Source organism: Pezoporus flaviventris, unplaced genomic scaffold (assembly GCF_033815535.1).
Source record: "Pezoporus flaviventris isolate CSIRO_AGI_PZ_B2104156 unplaced genomic scaffold, CSIRO_AGI_Pfla_v1 ptg000070l, whole genome shotgun sequence".
NCBI lineage: Eukaryota > Metazoa > Chordata > Aves > Psittaciformes > Psittacidae > Pezoporus > Pezoporus flaviventris.
In genome coordinates this window covers 4,574,760-4,588,924 of record NW_026892618.1, presented here as the reverse complement: position 1 = coordinate 4,588,924, position 14,165 = coordinate 4,574,760, and positions in this window count along the sequence as shown.

Genomic DNA, 14,165 nt, shown 5'->3' with positions numbered 1-14,165 from the left:
ATGTAATACTTACATGATGCCTGAAGGTGAGAAAAGGGGTTCACTGGAAGGAGACATCTCTTATGAATATTTGTCTGTAATCAACCTACCTAATAGACCCACTTCCTCTGTTTTTAGAGAACAGACTGAAAAACTGGGTTTAATGTGCTCTTTTCCCATGAGAATCAAAGAGCAGTGAAAGAAACCTCCCCTGGAATTCAACAAGATGAGTGGTCTGGATCAATACATGCTCGAGAGACTGTCTACAATTCGCCTTCTGAAAGTGGCAATTGCTGCATGTTTTCTAGGGAAGCATCAATAAGGCATGGTGTATCAGGCCCCAAAGAGTTATAAATCACCACTAATAAACTTTGGATCTAGTAAGTCTAAACCAGATAGCTAGTTCAAAGCATTTCCTTTGCTTTGCTCTCATTGATACCACTGAGGTATAGACATATGCTAAGGCCCTAGGTATGATTATAAACACAAATATTAAAGTAACATGTTATTTACTTGCACTGAATAAGATTTGCTAAATATCCAGACATGCTCATAGAGATGGTAAAAAAAAGGAAGCCTTCAAACTTATGTCATCCTCATTCAGTGCTTCCAAAGCATATTAAGGTGAAGGAGATAGCAAACAGTTGGGAAATTTGTGGTGGTAACAGAAGGGAATAGCTTGAACAAAACAAGGGCATTCAACAGTACTTCTAGTGAAGCTGGTGTTGATTGTTTTGTGTTTTCTACAGATAATGAACTGAGATTTTTTGACGAAAAATTAATTACAAAAATAGGACTGTAGTCCAATGGCTAGTTACTACCCATGTAAGCTAATGGCAAAGCCTCCCAGTTTCACTATTAGTAAGCTGCATCCAAAAGCCTGAATGAAGATGCCAATCTAGAGAACGAAACACAAATATCTCCACATTTTAAGAAGCCCTCTCAGCACTCAGGTTTAGCTGGGTGGTTTCGCTCTGATGCCTAATTTGCCCACACATCCCCACGTTTACAAGCAGCTCATTAATCAAATCTCCCTCTTTTTTTCCTTCTCATTTGATATCACAGCAGCGCATTTCTCTCAACAAAATAATCTGAGTAAACAAGGATATACCCAGGGCTGGAAATCTCTGCCCTTGGAACAAGCTCCTGGCAAGCATGTCAGATGAAAAGCAAACCCAAAAGGGGGATCTGAGAGCGGATGATCATGATTCCTGCTACTCATGTCAAAGTGCCCTCACTTGGGAAGGGGGAGGGAGTTACAAAATGCTCATTAACAGCCACACACGTATTTATTCCAGAGCTAAGGTAAGGAGCCATTACCTTCCTGGGACACATCATTAGGGGTATGAATGTAAAACCAGTAAACCAGTTACTCTCAAGGAAAGATAATATTTGACATTTTAGGCTCTGAATCTCATCTCAGAAGTCAAAGGTATAAGATGACCAGCTGCCCTTGCTGTTGTGTTAACTGAAGATATGATCCCTGAGAATATTATAGACATAGGAACTACAGCAAAAAGCACAAATTATTGCAGATTACTCCTTTTCTCTGTTTCTTAGGCTTGCCAGACATGAACAACTAACATACTTTGGGCACAATGAGACTGAGGAGAAAGGATGAAGCACAAGACCTAAAACCACCCATATTAATTCACTATGCTTCAGTCACACCAGTGTCTGAGCCACGCATGTTCTCCAAGAAGTAAAAATCCCTCCCCAGCTAGTTCATTAAAAGTCATTGCCACATCCTTAACTAGCAGAAACTTCCCACTGGTGGGTGGATCAGCTATTCAGTACCTCTGGAAACTGTCAGAAGACGGCAAAAAGGGCAGCTCCTGTCAGGCATCTCTGATATGCTGCAGCAGCAGCAATCCTAATCTAACTTTCATGCCTGCATTTTGGATTAAGTTGTGAGAAAAAGCCACTCTCTTGTTGCTCAGGCAATGCAGGCATTATTACTGGCCCTTAAAGCTTCACAAATGAGCATTGCAGTTCTTCTTGATGGCAGAAAACAACAATTTTCCCTCCAGTTTTGGGATTCCTTGTGTCTATTGTAGCTATTAGACTAAGGAATATTTTTGCTCTGAGCAGCATTAACTGGTTTAAATCCTACTTTTGCTTTGCCTTGCAAAAACCTCAGTTTTGTTTAGTAGACAGGAAATGCTGGGGGAAGGAGGAAAAGAAAAAGAGCACACTAATAATTTCTGGGTAATTACACTGGCATGATTGAGAGCTGGAGAAGGATGATGAGGGCTAATTCTAACTCTAAACCATCACCAAAGCCTATTTTCCACAGTGGCAGGAAGTCAATGATGTAAGTGGAATTTCCTACAGCCTAAAAAACAGGATAATGGAGCTTGACGCGTGAATATCTGGAATTGCCTTAATAGCAATCAAGAATTTTCTTGGGTTTAGCCATGGTTTATAAGTAAGATTCTTCTTTTTTGACTTTTTTTTACCCCAATAGTATAAATATAACTATTATGTTATCTTAGAGGCAGTAAAAACTTCAATATGACATTTAGGTCTACATGAACTGTTAATGTTGCTATTTGATCTGATTGGAACTCAAAATAACGTGTTCATTGTGTAAAGCCTTTTTTTGTGAACTAAAAGATTAAAGTGGCAAGGCAAAAAGGTGTCATAACATTTTTAGTTATTAAGCATAACACATTCTATGTCTATTTTAGAGTCTAACAGCTGCCTGTCTATCTGCTGTCATAGTCTGACAGACCGATATTTTTCATCCTATATTTCCTACTTGCATTGTAAGAGAAATGAGGACAGGAAGGAGATGGGTGAGTACACTGGGCAAAGGTACAACTTTTGCTCCCCTCCAGAAAGGGCACTAGAAACTGGACCTCTGTGGGCACACCACAGCACAGCCTAGCTGCAGGTTCTAAGGAAATCAGGTGAGAATTTGGCCTCTGCTCCTGGGGAAGTGTACTAAAATAGTATTTGTACCTTGGATTTCTGGCAAAGTCACAGCTGATGCCATATACACATCTGAAAATACCCTCACATTTTTGCGTGGTGACTGAGGGCATTAAATCCTGTGATACTTAAGTGCGTATCACAGCTGAGATGTTTCATGTACATGTTTTAATACAATCAGGCATCTTTACCTGGAAATGGCTATGACATATGGAGGCAACTTCATTTTTGGAAGAAGAAGCAAAAGTCTCAGAATGGAAACAAATTAAAACCAGGAGGAGGGTGGGCTTTTTTTGTAATACCATGATTTAAAAACTCCTCTTCAGACACTTTAAATAAAAAAAAATAAGTTGCAAGCTTAATTTCCATGGCTCCATTTTACAATATAAAAACATTTATATTTAACAGTTGTGATTGCTGCCTGCTGATTAATTTTTGCCCAAGCACGGCTTTTTTTTTTCTTTTTCTATTTTTTTAAGCTTTGCAGCTTCCTCTGCAAGTACTCCTCATTCTGACCTGCCCTTATCTCTGCTTGTAGCCCATATCCCAGTGAAACCCTGATGCTGAGTGAACTCTGCAATGCGAAGCAAAAAATTCCCTCATTCCGCAATGGTTTTATACCTTAAGGTTCTCTTCACTAGAGTTTTATGGACTTGTAGCCCAGAGGAACTGATGATTTCCAAGGGCTGGAGGAGAATTGGCCATTTGTAATTGGAGGGGAGAAAGCAATTTAAAAAACATCCCCCGACCTTCAAGCGCCAAGAAGAAAGATGAGCTTTGAGCTAGGTGCTGGCTATGTTGTGAACATCTGGGATATGGTACAGCTGATCTTCATCACAGAGAGGTGCTGATATAGAAGAGGGAATATACCGGACAACATGTAGTCCAACAGGAGATATTCTGTCAAAATCAGCTTGCATTTAGAAGGGGGAGAGAGAATACCGAAAACATGACCCTGTTAGATTTTATGTAACAGCGGGAAATAAGTGTGAAGTCAGTGTTTACCTGACTTAGTTATTCAGTGTTTTCCAGTAGTACAGCCCTTCTTTCAGATGGGGAAAAAAATATTGGCTTGTAACTACCTTTATTTCTCTCACTGTCAATCCCGCTACCACAGCCAATTAAGACTTCTTGCTGTTTTCCACATCTGTATCTTACAGAAACCACCAACAGCGTGAAGTTATTAGACTCCTTATGCAAGTGACTGTGTTTTTTCCAACTATTTATTATCTGTCTCTTGATGCACACAATGTGCTAGGATGTGTTCCCAGACAGAGCCATCAGATGCATCTTGAAACAGTTGAGCAAAAAGACTATTTAAATTTATCAAGTCAAAATAGCTACTTGCACAAGGAAGTACCAAGCTGCATTCAGGAGCATAGTTTCTGGATATGAATAACTTGAGAAAATTACTCAAGAATTCAGGTTTGGAATTTCAGCTTGCTATATAAAACGTAGAGTTAGAAAAAGCACTCGCTTACATGCTACTTGCATTCTGGAAATTAGTCGTACGGGCTTTCCTCCCTGTTTCATTAAAGGTCACCAAGAAGTAGTGGCCATAGCCCACATTTAGTATGTATGACATATCATAAAAATATAACAGTGCAGTAACACACTTCAAAGACTTAGTAGAACTGTGAAACAAATTATTGCAGAAATACAATTTTCTCCAAGCTGCCTTTTAAGGAACAAAACTTCCACATAGGTATCACAGCATGACAGAAAATAAAGACATGAGCAATGGATCACCATTTTGCATCTACTCCTAAGCATAACACCTCTAAAAACGTAATTCTCTTGAACATCATGCTGGAGCACTGGCTTAAGAGAAATACAGAAATGGAAGTGCTGTCTCCTAAATCACCGGTGTCACCTATTATAACACTTAGGTTTGCTTTGGAAGTTTTCCAAAGGCAGACCAGCTTTGAAAGCTACATTACTTTAAGATGTGGCGAGATCACAGCCTGAGACACAATGCCTGCAACAGACATTACCATCTGCAGGCATCACCACTCATTCGGTTGCATACACTGTGTAGCATGTGAGGGTGTAGAGGGCCATTTTCTATATGTCTTTCCGGTTAGCTTAGTCAGATTTAAAACAAAAGCTAATCTTCAACCACAGACTCCTTTCACAATTTGAATACCATGAGGTAACTTCTGACAGTAACTTGTTTCCTATGATGCTTTTTTTCATAGAGCTGATGTAGGAAATTGCACTAGGTGATTTTAAAGTAAGGAAGGCTATGAGGAATTAAACTTTGCAAGTTCTGGTCAAACCTAGATCTTAACAAGGCTAATACTCAGAGCTTAACTACCCTTTAGGGGACTTTTAATTTAAAGTAAGTAAAGAAACTAAAGCTGCAAGTGCAAGACAGGAAACAGAAAAGGGCAGTGTAAATGGAAACATTTTTGCTCAGAACAAAACAGAACAGGCTGGGATAATTTTTTTCAATGGGATAAAGTACAGATATGCAAGCAATGTCATCATAAAGAAAAACAAAGCTCTGGAAGTTTATTGCACTGCAAACAAACAAATCAGCAAACCCAGTTTCATAATCTTCAGTACCTTCCTTCTCCAGAGAACAAATCCACATCTGGCATAAAAATATAATTTCGTTATTGCAACTGAGCTACACAGATCTACTGAGATTTTGCACCTGTCTTTTTGTCCTAAGAAATATTTTGGGGATGCATGCTACTCAAGATCTCATATGGTCTTCCCTGGCACCCATACTTGGATCACGAGGGTCTGTGTAAGTGCAGAGCAACACAGCATACAACACAACCATTTTCTGCATCTTCCAGTGTTTGGCCTTTTCAAGGGATTTTCATAGAGCAGTTTTGGGTTTGGCAGGAAAATAGCTCTGGGCAGGTGTAAAGGAAGCTTGGACTGGGTCAGGAGAAATATGGCCAAGAAAGGAAATGAGTTCAGTCTGGAAAAGAAATTAGGACAAGGACGTAGGGATCAGTAGGCTCAGAAGTAGGTCTGAAGCAGAAAACAAATGGAAGAGGAAACCCAGAAAGGATGCAGCAGAGAGTTGGGGGTGTGGGGGAGAGATAGTAGGGAGAGGGTAGCAAAGAGGAAACACACATGTACAGGGAGTAATTAGGTGACTGTGGTAATGAAAAGGAAATAGAACACCCAAAACAACATGGGAAATATGAAAACATCTTTTTTTCCTCTCAGCCACCAGCTGAAAGCTCTTCTCGTAAAGAAAGAGAATAAACTGCATCTAAGCCAGGCTATCTGAAACTTCCAGTGCACATAAAAGAGTCTTCATTTGCTGCCTCTGCTCTGAGACATTTCAGCTTTAATAACACAGATGTGAGAATCATGTGGGATTTAGGCTTATAATCTATTGTTAATAAGCACCTCTAAACCACTACATAGATGCTATTCTCTTGTGTGAAGAGCTGAACCATTACTCCCTAAGCACCTCAGGAAAGGGTTGTTTTTAATTCAAAAATAAACTCCTTTACTGAAGTATGCTGTTTGCTTCCAAGTAGTACATTTCACACTGGAATATCTTCCTTCCAGAATCATTACACTATACTAGAACTGATCACCTTACAAACTTTTGTTCATAAAAAGAGAGGAGGTGGTTGAGAAAAACATCAATTTAAAAGAGACCAGAGTTTAAATTCAATTCAGAGTTTTATAAAGACACTCTCTCTAGTTTCTCAATAACATGAAGATTGCCACTAGTTTCCACTTTCAGCTCAAAATGAAGTTCAAAATAAAGTTAATACAATCATTCTGCTGATTCTGATCAATCATATGTCTCTGATGGGAGATGGAGGTGCAGGAAAACCTACAATTACAAAATGCCTTCAAGGCAGTCTCTAGTTTATAGGGAGCTCCTCAAGAAAAATACGTCTTTTTGAATTTTTTTTTTAATACTTTCTACTGTTGCACTGTTAATTTGCATAGGGAAGAAATGGGATGAAAACTTAGACTGATGTTGAAATGGAGAAAGTCCTCTTTGAAGCTATGCCTTACAGCAAGGACTTATTCCCTGTTACCTTGTATCTCTTTGTCCATAAGGGGCTGAAATAAGAGAAGAGAAAGAGTCTGAATGGAAATGGAGTGATACTATTTATTGCACTGTTAGAACACTGTATGAAAAATGTATAGTATAGTACCATTGATGCTGTCATGTCACAAAAAATTTACCCTGTCAGGAAGCTTGTGATGCAGAGATCATTCCTTCTGTACATATAAATGCTCTGCCTCAAAATGGAAAGAGTTAGTATTTTCTTTTTTTTTTTTTTTTAGAAGATTGACAGATTTATTTAATAAGGTGAAAATTCCACTGCTCAGAACTATGACACTGTTTCTATTTGAGTAAATAATAAATAAAACTACCAGCAGAAAGCTCAGCTCAGCATTTAGGTCTGTTATTCTTAGAAGAAAACTGTAAGGATAGAGGCACTTGGCAGATGAAAGGAGGGGCAGTCCAGCCATCCATCATTTTTTGTTGCTCCACCTAAAACTGCCTTTCAAGACACAGTTTCCAATTACACCAGTTCAGAGCCTCATCTGGTGAAAGGATACATAGCTACACTGCAGGCTGGGCGTCTACATCAGGTTTTACATACAACTGGTGGATGTTCATTTAATGTTGGTGATATTGGTATGAAAGTATTTGTGGAGTGTTCTACAGCAAAAGCTACAGCTGATTTCTAATACAGGTTGCTTTACTACGATTAAGTGCTTCAAAAGGTGCTGCTTCATCCAGATATTTTCTCTGAACAAGGCTGCCATTCTTCCCAGAGAGCACTCACAGGAAGCCTGCAGATTATTATCATGTACGCAAGTATTTTGACATTTTATCAGATTAACTGGATATGTCTACTTGAGCTTTTTTAAGATTACAGCTTTAAAATATGTTAAGACATAAGCAAGTAGGGGAACTTGAGAAGCTGGTGGCTCATCCCAGAGTGAAGGGAATGCCACTGGGAGCCAGGACCTTGGGGTGAGGACCTAATTGCTTGAGAAGGGCAAGGAGTACCAGTGGTTCCCTTTGACCAGAGCTCTTGGATATAAACTCTGGGTATGGCCGCAGCAGCCATCAATGCAGCTGACATTGTTGCTGCCCGCGCTGTGCTTCCCAGACTTAGGGCCAAAACATCACTGGCATCTCTCAGGGATCTGTAAGTGTCACGGTCTGGTCTTCAGCATTTACACACTCACTTCATCATTGGCTTCTTGGGTGAATCAATGCCATTCCTTTCCCCAAATTTCCTTTCAAGTCTGATAAAAGTTGCAACTTTCAAACAAGCTCCCTCTACTGGGCCCAGTGACAAGCTGTGATAATTAAACCCATTCCATGTACATGTATAGTAATTCTGTAGTTATCCAGCACTGTTCTCCCTGAAGTGAGTGCAGTACCAGCTGCAGAGTACCTGAGTACCAGTGATGGTCCTCTGTCCTGACAAGATAACCAACCTGAGCCAGGAGCACTGCACAGCACCTTTAAGAACAGCAGAAGCATAGAATCATAGAGTCATAGAATCATAGAATAGATAGGGTTGGAAAAGACCTTAAGATGATCTAGTTCCAACCCCCCTTCCATGGCAGGGACACCAAACATACACTTAGGCATTTCCAGGGATGGAGGCAGTTTTTTGTATATGTAGGCAGATGTGATTTCTCAAGCTAGGGTATATTTGGCACATTTTCACTAAGCACCTCCTGGTCCTAAGGGAAATACCACAAACTCCTTTATTGCATGATTCAAATGGCAGCCAATGACTTGCCAAATAGGCTGAGAAGACAAGGAACCCACAGGAGCAGTGAAATCACTGGAGATCAGTTATAAACTCTATATGGCAAAGTTTGAAGAAACTGCAGCACCCCTCAACCACAACCTTGTCCAAGGGCAGAGCTGGAATCCACCAGTGAGATGGAAAATCCGTGCTCCAATCCTGCTGACCTGCATGCCTGTCGTGCACACAGACCACCACCACCAAAACGGGACACTGCCTCTAGCCCACCCATTTTTGTCTTTCCCCTTCTTGTCCCCTTTATCTGATTGCTGAACAGCCTTGCAATATGACATGAATAAGAGGACTTTACTGCATGTGGCTAACAGATCTGGCTACCTTGTCTGTTCAGGAACCACAGGGAAGGAAATCCATTAAGCCTGGAGTGATATGGGGATCTGATCAAAGAGACACAAAGTTTAGAGTTCAGTATATTGATTATAAAGGGGTGGCAATACAGTCAGTGTGTACAGCTGGTGGAAAAATCAGAACTCTCTTGAAAACATCAGTATTTCAGCATTTGAGATAAGGTGCTTAAACACCGCTTTCTGTTTGGTTGAGCTTTTTTAGAATGGACAGCTCCAGCAAAAACCAGAGTGGATATATTCCATTTTTGTGTTTGCAGCCCTGATCAGACTAGTCTGCAGGAGACCATCACAGATTTCCACCAGGGAGCCTTAGCAAAGTCAGGGGGAAGCAGCAAGCTAGGAAAAGAGGTGCGGACAAATTGCATTGGTTGGCAAGAGCACCCGGTTAACCTGATGGAACTGATGTTTGAGGCAGCAGCACAGACCACAGTGTAACCCACAAGGTGCCTCACATGAGCCAAAGGCTTCTCCAGTGGAAAACTGCAGGTTCATGAGAACATTACAGTCACTTAAAAAGGACTTGATGCCCAGTATCTCAGAAAATAGGCAGATTAAATCCTAATTAAGTTTTGTTATATGTGCATAAGAAAATAATTTGATATAGTTTCATAGTATATAAATATATGCAAGGCAAAAATAAAAGGCTTGGTTTGTGACACTGTGATTTAAAACAGCCTTTGGAAAACAGCTTTTTGGACACAACTGTACTCACAGATATTTCTGAATCTGTGCAGATTTGCTGCAGCGGGGCAAACTGCAGGGCTTCACCCAAAGCTCACATACAGACCTCCCTATGACCAAGCCATTTTGCTGAAGCTGGAAGAGTTACATACGCACACATATGCACACGCTAAAAGGTGTCACAGCTGAGCTACCTGAATTTACCCTGCACAGAGAGCCGACACAAGGCGGGAGGGCTATAAAAGCAAAGCTGCAGTAGAGCAGAAAGGGGTCGCACAAAAAGCGCTGTTCAGTGCCGAGGCAGGCTTCTTGGCAGCTTTTAAAAGGCTGCCTTTGGGGAGAGACGTGAGGGAAAAGATCCTTTGTGCTTATGCAATTAGTTGGGAAAAGCTTCCTCTTCAGAGATGCAAAAAGTAACAGCTGCTGTGCCAGCCCAGGGGCTGAAGGAGCAGACACAAAGTGGCCAGGCTGTGCCCCTGCAGCGTGCCTCAGGGCTTCCAAGAATGATTTTGTATCTTCAGTGCTACATACAGAACGCTGATATAAAGCCAATTATTACTTGGGTTCTTCTCTCAGTTTTCCCTTATGCTTTCAGGGAAAGAAGGAAAAGAAGAAAAAGACCCAATTATTAAAACTGGATCATTTTCTCCATCTGAAGAGCTCTACCTAGCACAGAACAAACGGCTTTGTTTTCACTTCCCTTTTGTGGCTTTCCTTGTTAGAGAAGCCAATTGGAAATCATTAGTGGAAATATTAGTAGGGAAAGCTAATGCTTTTGGTCATTCATATGCATCAGTCACCAGATACTTCAAAAGCTGCTACCTGGAGTACTGTTAAGGTAATTTTCAATACTTTATTTGATGTTGTCAGCCCCCTCAGAGTTGGACAATATGGTGAGCAGCACCAGCTCCAACCCCATCAGCTCACAAGGGCTGAGTGTTCAGCTTCCCCCTCCTGTCCCTCTGCACGAGCCACCTTTTTCCTCTCTGACAAAACACTGTCAAAAGAAGGACGAGGATAATCATGTCCAAAAGGGAATGAAAGACTCACTTTGAGCACACTGATGTCTAATACTGTTTCCAAAGCAATTCATCCATCAAAACTAATCAGCGTAATCAATGTGCAGTAGAACACCACCAAGCTAGCAATTTCAAAGACAGCGCTTTCTCCAGGGGAGCTTGGAGACCCATCCACAGGAGCTGCATCCCCCTCCAAGGTTTGGGGACCCTGTCACAATTAGCAACAGAGGTACAAAGAATCCCTGTGTGGAAATGCAAAGCCTATGCCGGAATAAATGCCACAGCTGTCATCTCAGATGGGTTAGCTCCCCTTTCCTTCTGCATGACTGCTGCTGAGAAATGATGCTCTCATGATGTGTGCAGATGTTCAAAAACTTCATCACTTCCATATTATGATTGGATTACTTAGCATGTTTCCTTAATCCCACAATGAATCTAATCAGAAGTTTTTTGATGACAGCAAGAAGGATTTCAGATGAGTGCACTCAATGTCCCATTGCCATTTCCCAGGGCTGGGGAAGAGTGTCAGTGTGCAGTTTACTTGCTGCTGGTTTCATTTCGATCTTCTAGGAATTACACTTGGATCTTACCTTTAATGAGAGGTTCACATGAGAATAAATTGTTTTGCCAGAAAAAGTAAACAATCACCTCATCACACTTTTCCCAGGTGTAATTTTCAAGGAATTTAAAATTTAACCCTGAACAATTGGGTCATGAGAACTTTAATCCCCTTCCACAGTACACCACCTGCCCACAGGTGTTAAAGGGCCTGGTTCCTTCTGAAATCATCAAGGGATGCTTTCTCTGAAATGATGGTGACTTGTCTGCTTTCATGCACATTATTTAATCCATCTCTTCACTACATAGTATGAAAGGCAGTTTATTGCTATGAAATACAAAATCTGTGATGTAGGTGTAATTGCTTTCTTATTATTGCAATTTAGAATGCCACATGCATTCTAATATATAATGTATTTTTCTCTGCCTCACTAGAAGCTTCTATGTTCCAGTCCTTATTAATCAGCACAATTAACTGATTTAGAAGAGCAGAAAATAAGGGGGCTTAGTGAAGTATGCATGAAACATGTTTTTCAAAGAACACTTTTCCTGGTTTATCCTATGTACTTTGTGCATAATTTGTATTCAAGATGTAGAATATTTTTCTGTGCCTTAGGATGCATTTGAAGTACTTTTTAAAGCAATAATGCATTATTAAGGACAGGAAGTGGCAGTTTCTTCTCTTGAAGCTGTCTGGAATTCCAGCATGAAACATTACAGTACCTTTAAGCTGCTATAAGTTTGATCTGAAAGATCACCCATTTCCATTGGTAGTTAGATGTCTGATTTGGAAGGCAGATGAAGAATGGCATACATTTTCAGTATCATTTTGGGACTGCACTCCACACAATCTCATGTGATGGAGTAGACTGAAAAGTTGCTTTGCTGGATGAACATTTGAAACCCAGACATTTATCCAAATTATATGTTTCTTTAAAAAATCCATAGGCTTCAGACAATTTCATAGTGGAAAAATAAAAGCAAAATTATTTAAACTAAAAATAAATTAATAGTGACTATCTCACCAAGCATTACTAATTGATGCACTCAACAACCCTATGGGAAAGATCACTGTGATATCCTGTGGGTAATTTGCCAGCATTATCTATGAATTTCTCCAACCATCTGCCCAATTCACAGAGACAATTTTACTTGAGCTTGGACATACTGCTACATCAAAGTGATTATTGATACTTCACCCATACCTATAGAATAATAATGGCAAAGAGGTCAGAATTCCACTTTTGGAACATGTTAATTCCTTTGAATTCACAGCTTTAACATACTTTTCTCATTACACTGAAGAACAACATGGTCTTGAAATTCTGTATTTGAAAGATGCTTTTTCAGAACACTGATGTCCTGTGGCATAAGAAATTACTCAGATGCAAGAACAGATCTTAAAGATACTGATGTTTAAAGTAGTATTTCACTAAATTAATCCTGCTAACTTCATTGAGATTTCCTTCAAGAGGGCAAATTTGCAGGAGTGAGTCCAAAGTATGCCTGAGTTGTAATCCACAATCACCACTTGCTACCAAACTTGTGGCTCACATGCCATGCATGACATCAAAAAGTATTGCAACTCCTGTTAGCGTCAAACTTGCTAAGTCAGGCAATGTTATTTTGGCATGGATCAGTGATGTAAGATTTTACTTAGTTTCTTTAATGAAGACCTTTGTCTATATAAAACTCTATGCTATGTGACAGACACTGATAACAGTATCCCAGCTAACTGGCTTAAGCAAGTGAGCTATAGTTATCTTGACCAAGTATGATTTAGAAAGCAAATACGTTTTATGTACAATTCTGAACATTAGTAAGCTTTGTAATTTACCATTTATTGATGAAACCCAATATTCTTACTCTGATATGGGTGAGACTGGGGATTAGAGGAACCTCAATGACATTCAGCATCAAGCTACTTCTCAGAGCAGAAAATAGTCCAGTTCTCATCTCCCAGCTACAGAGCACCTTCCAAACACAGCTGTCTCCACCAGGATGGTTTTCCAAGCGCCATCACTTCATTGTGGTGCTTCTAGCCTGCTGGCCAGGAGTTTTCAGCAGGCACATTTCAGCTTTGTTGAAATACCTTCTTATAACCCATAGTTGGAGGGATAGTTCGAAGACCTCAATATACCAAAGGGGAGCCTAAGCTATACATCAGCGTGTATTGGTGCTGCACTCCTCAGGAGCTGCATAAGTAATGAATGAGCAATTACTCTGTATGGAAACTATGAAGGTGGGAATAAAAGGGGGAAAACTATTACACCAAAATATTGCTATGGAGGACAACAAATGCAGGAGCTGGAAAGCAGTTTGCATTACAGTGTGAACTTCCAACCTTTTGCTGTGCTGGCTACATCAAAGAAAGATGCCATATCTCTGATGATTTACACAAATAATCAAATTCCTAAATTTACTGTTGTTGGTTGGTGTTTTTTTTTAAATCCCTTTCATGTGTTGCCTTTGATGTCACAGCCTCCCCGTGCAGGTGCAATAACAGCCTTTGTCAAAAAAAAAATGGTGTGAGCCCACTGCATTATAACTGAATGTTCCAGCTCCAATTTGTCTCTGCAGGAAGACATGACATGAGCATGCATACGAAAACCTACCCAGGATATGGAAGATGCTTTTAGACCTACCAACCTACCAACCTACCTTGCCTGCTCCTTGTGGTGTTTGGAGGTTCATATCCCAGAGATGAAAACTGAAAGCTCATGGCTGGAATACAGTCCATAAAACTGCCCCATGCCAGTTCTCTTTCTCTCCAATCTATTTTTATTTTTACCAAACTAATGACAGCATTACATGACCTAATATAGCACTGAATATTAAATACAGCAAACCGTGTTAAC